The sequence below is a fragment of the Papio anubis genome, chromosome 12 (genome assembly GCF_008728515.1).
Source record: "Papio anubis isolate 15944 chromosome 12, Panubis1.0, whole genome shotgun sequence".
NCBI lineage: Eukaryota > Metazoa > Chordata > Mammalia > Primates > Cercopithecidae > Papio > Papio anubis.
Genome location: NC_044987.1, coordinates 107,551,634 through 107,558,869, shown reverse-complemented (window position 1 = coordinate 107,558,869; position 7,236 = coordinate 107,551,634).

Below are 7,236 nucleotides of genomic sequence, written 5' to 3'. Positions count from 1 at the left end.
TCAGCTAGAGTATTTCATGGGCTTTAATTTAATTCTGGGAGGCACAGGGTCTATTGTGATCAGCCCCATTATACCTCCATTATACAGATGAGGAAACTGATGTTCAGAAGGATGACGTAACCTGCCAAACACGAAATCATAGCCAGCAAGGGATAGCTGGGATTTGAATGAGGGTGGATGGGATCCAGGGCCTGAGGAGTTCTCAACTACAATATTGTACTGTTTGGTTGAAAGTGATTGCATTTTACTCACCCCCTGGTCATCTGCAACACTTGTATGTGGGGTCAAATTGCTCAGTAAATTGTTTGTACATAAGTAACAATGAGATTTTTCTTTTTTGTACTTTACAGTTTTGCTTGGATCTTGGTGCTGAGAACACACGTTAGGCACTCAAAATTGATTGGTTCAAAATTAATTTTCATGAGTAATGAGGGACTGATGTAGAGAGACTAGGCATTAATGTGCACGTATAAGATCTATTGCCTCCTTGAGATAAACAACATGGCGAGAGAGAACATCATTAATGTTCTTTCACATCTATCCAGCACACTGAAGAGAAGCAGTGTGCTTTGAACACACTTGTGCTGGGCATTTTAGTATTGTTATCTTACAATCCCTGTAACTGTCTTGAGGAGAGGGTCCTATGTTATTCTATGTATTTTGCAGATAAAATGTAGAGTCAAAGACGCTGGCAGGGATGTGGAGAAAAGGGGACTCTTATACACTGTTGGTGGGGGTGTGAATTAGTACAGCCACTATGGAAAACAGTATGGCGATTTCTCAAACAACGAAAAATAGAATTACCATTTGATCCAAGCAATCCCACTGCTGGGTATTTATCAAAAAAAAAAAAAAAAAAGAAAAAAAGAAAAGGGCAATCAGTATATCAGATGATATCTGTACTCTCATGTTTATTGTGGCACATTTCACCATAGCAAAGATATGAAATCAGGTAACCTGAGTGTCCATTAATGGATGAATAAAGAAAATATGGTGTACATACACAATGGAACACTATTTGGCCATAAAAAATGAAATCTTCATTTTTTTTAATTTTATTTTTTATTTCCAACTTTTATTTTAAGTTCAGGGGCACATGTGCAGGTTTGTTACATAGGACTACGTGTGCGTGGTGGTTTGCTGTGCAGATCATCCCATCACCCAGGTATTAAGACCAGCATCCACTAGTTATTCTTCCTGGTCCTCTCCCTCCTCTCACCCCCCACCCTCTGACAGGCGCCAGTGTGTGTTGTTCCCCTCCGTGTGTCCATGTGTTCTCATAAAAAAAAAATGAATTCTTGTCATTTACAGCAACATAGGCTGGGTGCGGTGGCCCACATCAGCAATTCCAGCACTTTGGGAGGCAGATCATGAGGTCAGGAGATCGAGACTAGCCTGGCCAACATGGTGAAACCCCGTTTCTACTGAAAATACAAAAATTAGCTGAGCGTGGTGGTGAGCGCCTGTGATTCCAGCTACTTGGGAGGCTGATGCAGGAAAATCACTTGAATCGGAAGTGGAGGTTACAGTGAGCCAAGGTCACGCCATTGCACTCCAGCCTGGCGACAGAGTGAGACTCCATATAAAAAAAAAAAAATTAGAGTTAAATGAACTTTGCTAAGGCAATATTGTAATTGAAAGAGTCAGGTTAGGGACCCAGAAGAGTTGGAACCCAAATCTACTACACCAAGTTGCCTCTCAGGTGGTGGATAAATGATTTAAGCAGAGACAAGACCAGATTTAAATTCCACTCCACATGCAGGGGTGAGATCTAGGCAGAGGAAGAGGAGGGATCTCTTATTTTCACTTTGAGGACTAAAGAATTAATGCAAAGTAGAGGTAAGGAGTAAACTAAGCAAGGAGTTCGGGTGGGGCCTACATAAAGCACTGACTCAAGGGGCTTGGCCTCTGTGTTTCCCCACCACCGAGACCCCCTGATGCTCAGAAATATCTGGTCTCTCAAGCAGACTGTGCTGGATGAGAATTAATCCCTAGATTATTTTATTTACTAAAAAATTAAGCTGGAACAGCAGAACCGCCCACCAGATTCCAGACTGCCTTGTAATGGCCGATGAGTACAATCTGGAATGCTGTTACTTGTTACAAAGATGGAGGCTGCACACTTTCATTCCCCTGCACTGCTTTGGCTTGTCCAGCATCTGCAGAACCCTGAAAATATTACTGGTACTTGGAGGGTGCCTTTCCAACCTGAATACACTCTTACGGGTCTGGATCTTCAGGCTGGAACCCGTCAAAGCAGGAAATGAAATGTTTCTCTCCTGTCTTCATTTATCACTTGCCCACCATCCTTTGTCCTGTTGAGCAGGATCGATGGCTTCTGCTGGGATCACATGGGAAAGCCGACAGGGGTGGGGGGCTTCCAGTCGAAGCGTCTGTGACTCTCCTGTCACCAGGCGCTTAAAGAGGCAAGCAGCAAGTTTTCAACTGTCAGTTTTAAGACCAGGGGGCTGAGGCACAAGGGGCTGGGGGCTGGGGGCTCCTGAGGGTGTGGTCATTGGAGGGGCTTTTGCATCCTGGGAATGTATGGAGGGTGTTCTAAGTGCAGGGCTGTCTGATGAGAGGTTTGTTTTCTTAGTGGACTGAGCCCAGCTGTACTGGGAAAGGCGGGGCTGGTGAGTGTGGATTTGTGTGTATGTGTGAAAGTGTGTGTGTGCGTATATGTTTGTGTTTGAGTGTGGCTGTGTGGGTATGTATATGAGTGTGTGTGTTTGTGTTTGTATTAGTGTGGCTGTGTGGGTATGTATATGAGTGTGTGTGTGTGTGTGTCTTTGTGTGTATGTGTGTGTGTGTGTGTGCCTGTGCATATGTGTGTTCCTTTAGGGCTGCCAGGCCGAGTTTGGACTTAACCCAGCACAGCCCCTTTGAAGTGGAAATGAGCTCAGTTCCTCTTTCCCCTCCAGACCAGATCGAGAGCATGATGGGCAGGCATTTGTAAGCTGTTTTTGCACTTTCACACCACCCCAAATGGTGGCACAAACAGTGTTTTCGCGAAAGACCCCCTGGCTGCTGGGCCTCTCTGGTTTCTGTGGAAACCATAAAGCCCATTTGCAGGGGCGCTTGAGAGGGAGGAGGGGCTGGGAAGGGAGGGAGCCTGGAAGCTCCGGCCGGTGGGCGGGTGGGAGGTTTCATCTCCAGACAAAGAGAGGAACAAAGGCTTGGGGGAGGGGAAGGAGGAGTGTCACCAAGGACCAGATTTTTCGGCCTTGTCTTCTGGTTCTCCGAACTGCTTCCAGAATAATGAGCTTTGGGGCGGGGTAGGGGGGGAGGTAGCTAAAGGAGGACTGTGAGGCCGTGTCATGTGTGGGCCCTTTGTCCAACACAAGGACAAAGGGGTTGGAGGAAAAGTCCTCTTCACAACCCATTGCCTGCGGGATAAACTCCGAACTCCCTGGACTGCCATTCAAGGCCCTTTCAGTATCTGAGCACGAGTTGCCTACGTTCCTGGATATCCTCCCTGACAGTTCCATAGAAAAGCATCAGCTTTGGATTGTAATTTCCTCCAGGGCAGCAACCTTGCCTTATTTATTTCTGCATCTTCAATGCTTGGCCTTGTAGCTGAGTTGTATAAATTCTTAAAATGTGCATGCTAACTTCAGTACCCCTGTCTGGAAGGCCCTGATTCTTCTCTCTCCCCATACAAATCCTATCCTTTTTAAAACTATCAAGTATCCAAAAGTTTTCCCAACCCACATTCATTACCAAAGTCCTTAAAAGATGAATATAGTTCCTTGGCTTGTAAGTGTATATTAATATCTGGTTTCTTTAAACACCTGTGTTTGTAATTAATCACAGTCTGTTTGTTTTTAAAATGCGCACTCTTTCCCTTCTGTTGGAAAAGGCATGGAATTTGGATAAACAATAATGAATAATGCTCATCAATAATTCAGTTTATATTATGAGTGCTTTGCATGCAAATTATCATTTGGAGTTAAAAAATCTGACTTTGAGACTTGGTTGTACATCTACTACTTGTGAACTTAAGTGAAACATTTCAACTCTCTGAACTTCAATGTCTTCATCTGGAATATGGGAATTATCATACTAATCTCCACATTCTCTTCATTGGGTTGTTTTAAGAGCTAGTAGTCAGAACAGTGCTTTGAAACCTGGTGTTGTAAGTTATTGTCACCGGTAGGAGTTCTTTGAATGCAGGGCACCTGTCTTACCGACTTTATAGCCTTCTTTCTGTCCCACCCCATGCATGAGGTTCAGCCACCAAACCAGTAACACACATCGGATGCTTCTTGAGTGGAACTGAAGGTTTGCAGATAAAATGGTGCTGGAGGGTTGGCTGAGTTTAGGTGGGGAATCCATTCCCATTGTGTGTGGTCCATTCAGGCCTGGGGATTGTTAGGGTGTTTGGGGGATTTTCTTAGGGTAACAAATTCACAGGGGTCAAAGATCACAGCTTAGGGTTGAGAAATATTAAGAGAAAAATTTAGGAAAAAGGGCAAAGTGAAGGCTAAGAAATCCTAGGGAACAGAGTTAGGGAAGGTCAGACTTTAAACTACAGTTGACCCTTAAACAATGCACAGTCAAAAATCCGTGTATAACTTTGTACTCCCCAAAAACTACTAATAGTCTACCGGTGATGGTAAGCCTTATTGATAACATACATATTAACACATAGTTTGTAAGTTAAATGTATTATATATCATATTCTTACAATAAAGGAAGCTAGAGAAAAGAAAATGTTACTAAGAAAACCATAAGGAAATAAAATATATTTACTCTTCATTAAGTGTAAGTAGATCATCATAAAAGTCTTTATCCTGGTTGTCTTCACACTGAGTAGAGCAAGCTTGTCCAACCTACGGCCCACGGCTGCACATGGCCCAGGACAGCTTCGAATGTGGTCCAACACAAATTCATCAACTTTCTTAAAACATTTTGAGACTTTCTTGTGATTTTTTTCTGTTAACTATTGCTAAAAGAAATTGTTAGTGTTAGTGTATTTCAGCTATTGTTAGTGTTAGTGTATTTCAGCTATTGTTAGTGTTAGTGTATTTCAGCTATTGTTAGTGTATTTCAGCTATTGTTAGTGTATTTCAGCTATTGTTAGTGTTAGTGTATTCAGCTATTGTTATGTTAGTGTATTTCAGCTATTGTTAGTGTATTTCAGGATTTCAGCTATCCTTAGTGTTAGTGTATTTCAGCTATTGTTAGTGTTAGTGTATTTCATGTGTGGCCCAAGACAATTCTTCTTCTTCCAACGTGGCTCAGGGAAGCCAAATGAGTGGACATTCCTAGAAGAAAAAAGGAGGTAAGGAGGGGTTGGTTTTGCTGTCTCAGGGATGGCAGAGGCAGAAGAGGTGGAGGAGATGGAAGCGGAGGCAGGAGAGGCAGGCTGTTAAGGATGAACTGTACTTGAGTACCCCTGCTGCTTGACAGCCACATTCATCTATTAATCATCATCTGGTTTTATTTTCACAACCACCTTGTTAAGTGGGTGTTGCTATCCCATATTAAGGGTGAAGCAACTGAACTGAAGCTTGCCCTGCCCCAACCCAGGCCTTTTGCAGTTCTGTATTACCTCCATGACCCTGTACCCCGGTCTCGAAGTCTCATCGCCCTAATGGAGCTAAAGTAAGATGACCCCTGTGAAGCCTCACTGAAGATATTCCCAGGGGAGAGAAAACCAATAGGTGTGGTGACTGTAAGAAAACATTTGGTTGGAAATCACAGCTTGTCATCCAGGAACGAGCTCACACCACGGAGAAGAAACCCAACAGAGCTTCCTGTGTTGTTGCCCGGGTGGTCTGCTCCCTGCAGTCACACTCCCTGCCTGCCTGTCCATCTATTTAACTCACAAACATCCATCATCACAGGGCATTGCAGGGTGAGATGACACAGAGGGGCAGGGAACATGGACGGGGAAGGGAAAAGCAACTGGTGATCACCAACAGCTGGCCTCCCTCTTCTCCCCCCCAACCCCAGGACCTCAAGGTTCCCAGGGGCAGGGGTGAGCCCGATTAAGAGCCGTCCATCAGGACATGCCCACCAGCTGCCGGGTGACCTCGGAGGCTGTTTAATGTCCAGCAACACAATGTCAGTCACAACCTTTGCCCTGTCTGCACTGTTGGAGGATGGAGCTCATTCCAAAGAGGAAAACATCTTTAAAATAGAATCTAGTCTCCTCAGCCTGCCCCCCCCGGCTTTTCCTGCAACTTCAAGGCTCCTTTTGGAAGCGTGGAGATGGGTGTTTTCCTTCTTCAGTTGAGCCAAGAAAGGGACCAGGTGGGAATTTACCAAATGGAACAGACCACCAGGACCAATTGTTATCTCGGAGCCCATGAAAACATTTTGATTTCCAAGGAAATGTCTTAGCATGCCTCCCACCCCTTTTATGAAGGGAGGAGAGCCCCTCATTTTCATTCTTCAGTCCCTGCCTGTTATCCAGAGGGACAGTGTACCCACCTAGGTCTAGAGCTGCAGTGGTCCAGTATGGTAGCCAATAGCCACATGTGGCTATGCAAATTCAAATTTATATTATTTAAAATTAAATAAAATTAAAATTTTAGTTCTTCAGCAGCACTGGCTACTTTTCAAGGGCTCTACAGCCACATGTGGTTGGTACTTACCACATGGGACAGTACAGATATGGAACACTTCCATCATTGCACAAAAGTCTTGTGAACAGCATTGGCATAACGTGGTGGTTCTGCCCTGTGGCTGCACATTGCTATCATCTGGAAACTTTGGAAAAGTCCTGACGTCTGGCTGGGCTCACCTCCAAGACTCTAAGTCAGTGGGTCTTCAGCAAGGTCTGTCATTGGGATTTTTCAAAAGCTCCCCCAAGTGATTCTAATGTGTAGCCAGCACTGGTCCACTGAGTCTCAAGCTTATCTCATTATAAGAATTATGAACGGCCGGGTGTGGTGGCTCACGACTGTAATCCCAGCACTTTAGGAGGCTGAGGCAGGTGGATCACAAGGTCAAGAGATCAAGTCCATCCTGGCTAACACCCCGTCTCTACTAAAAACACAAAAATTAGCTAAGCATGGTGGCACGTGCCTGTAGTCCTAGCTACTAGGGAGGCTGAGGCAGGAGAATCACTTGAACCTGGGATGCGGACGTGGAGGTTGCAGTGAGCTGAGATCGCGCCACTGCACTCCAGCCTGGTGGCAGAGCAAGACTCCGTATTCAAAAAAAAAAAAAAAAAAAAAAAAAAATTAGGAACATGAGAGACTTCTAAAAAGAAATACAGACTTTTGG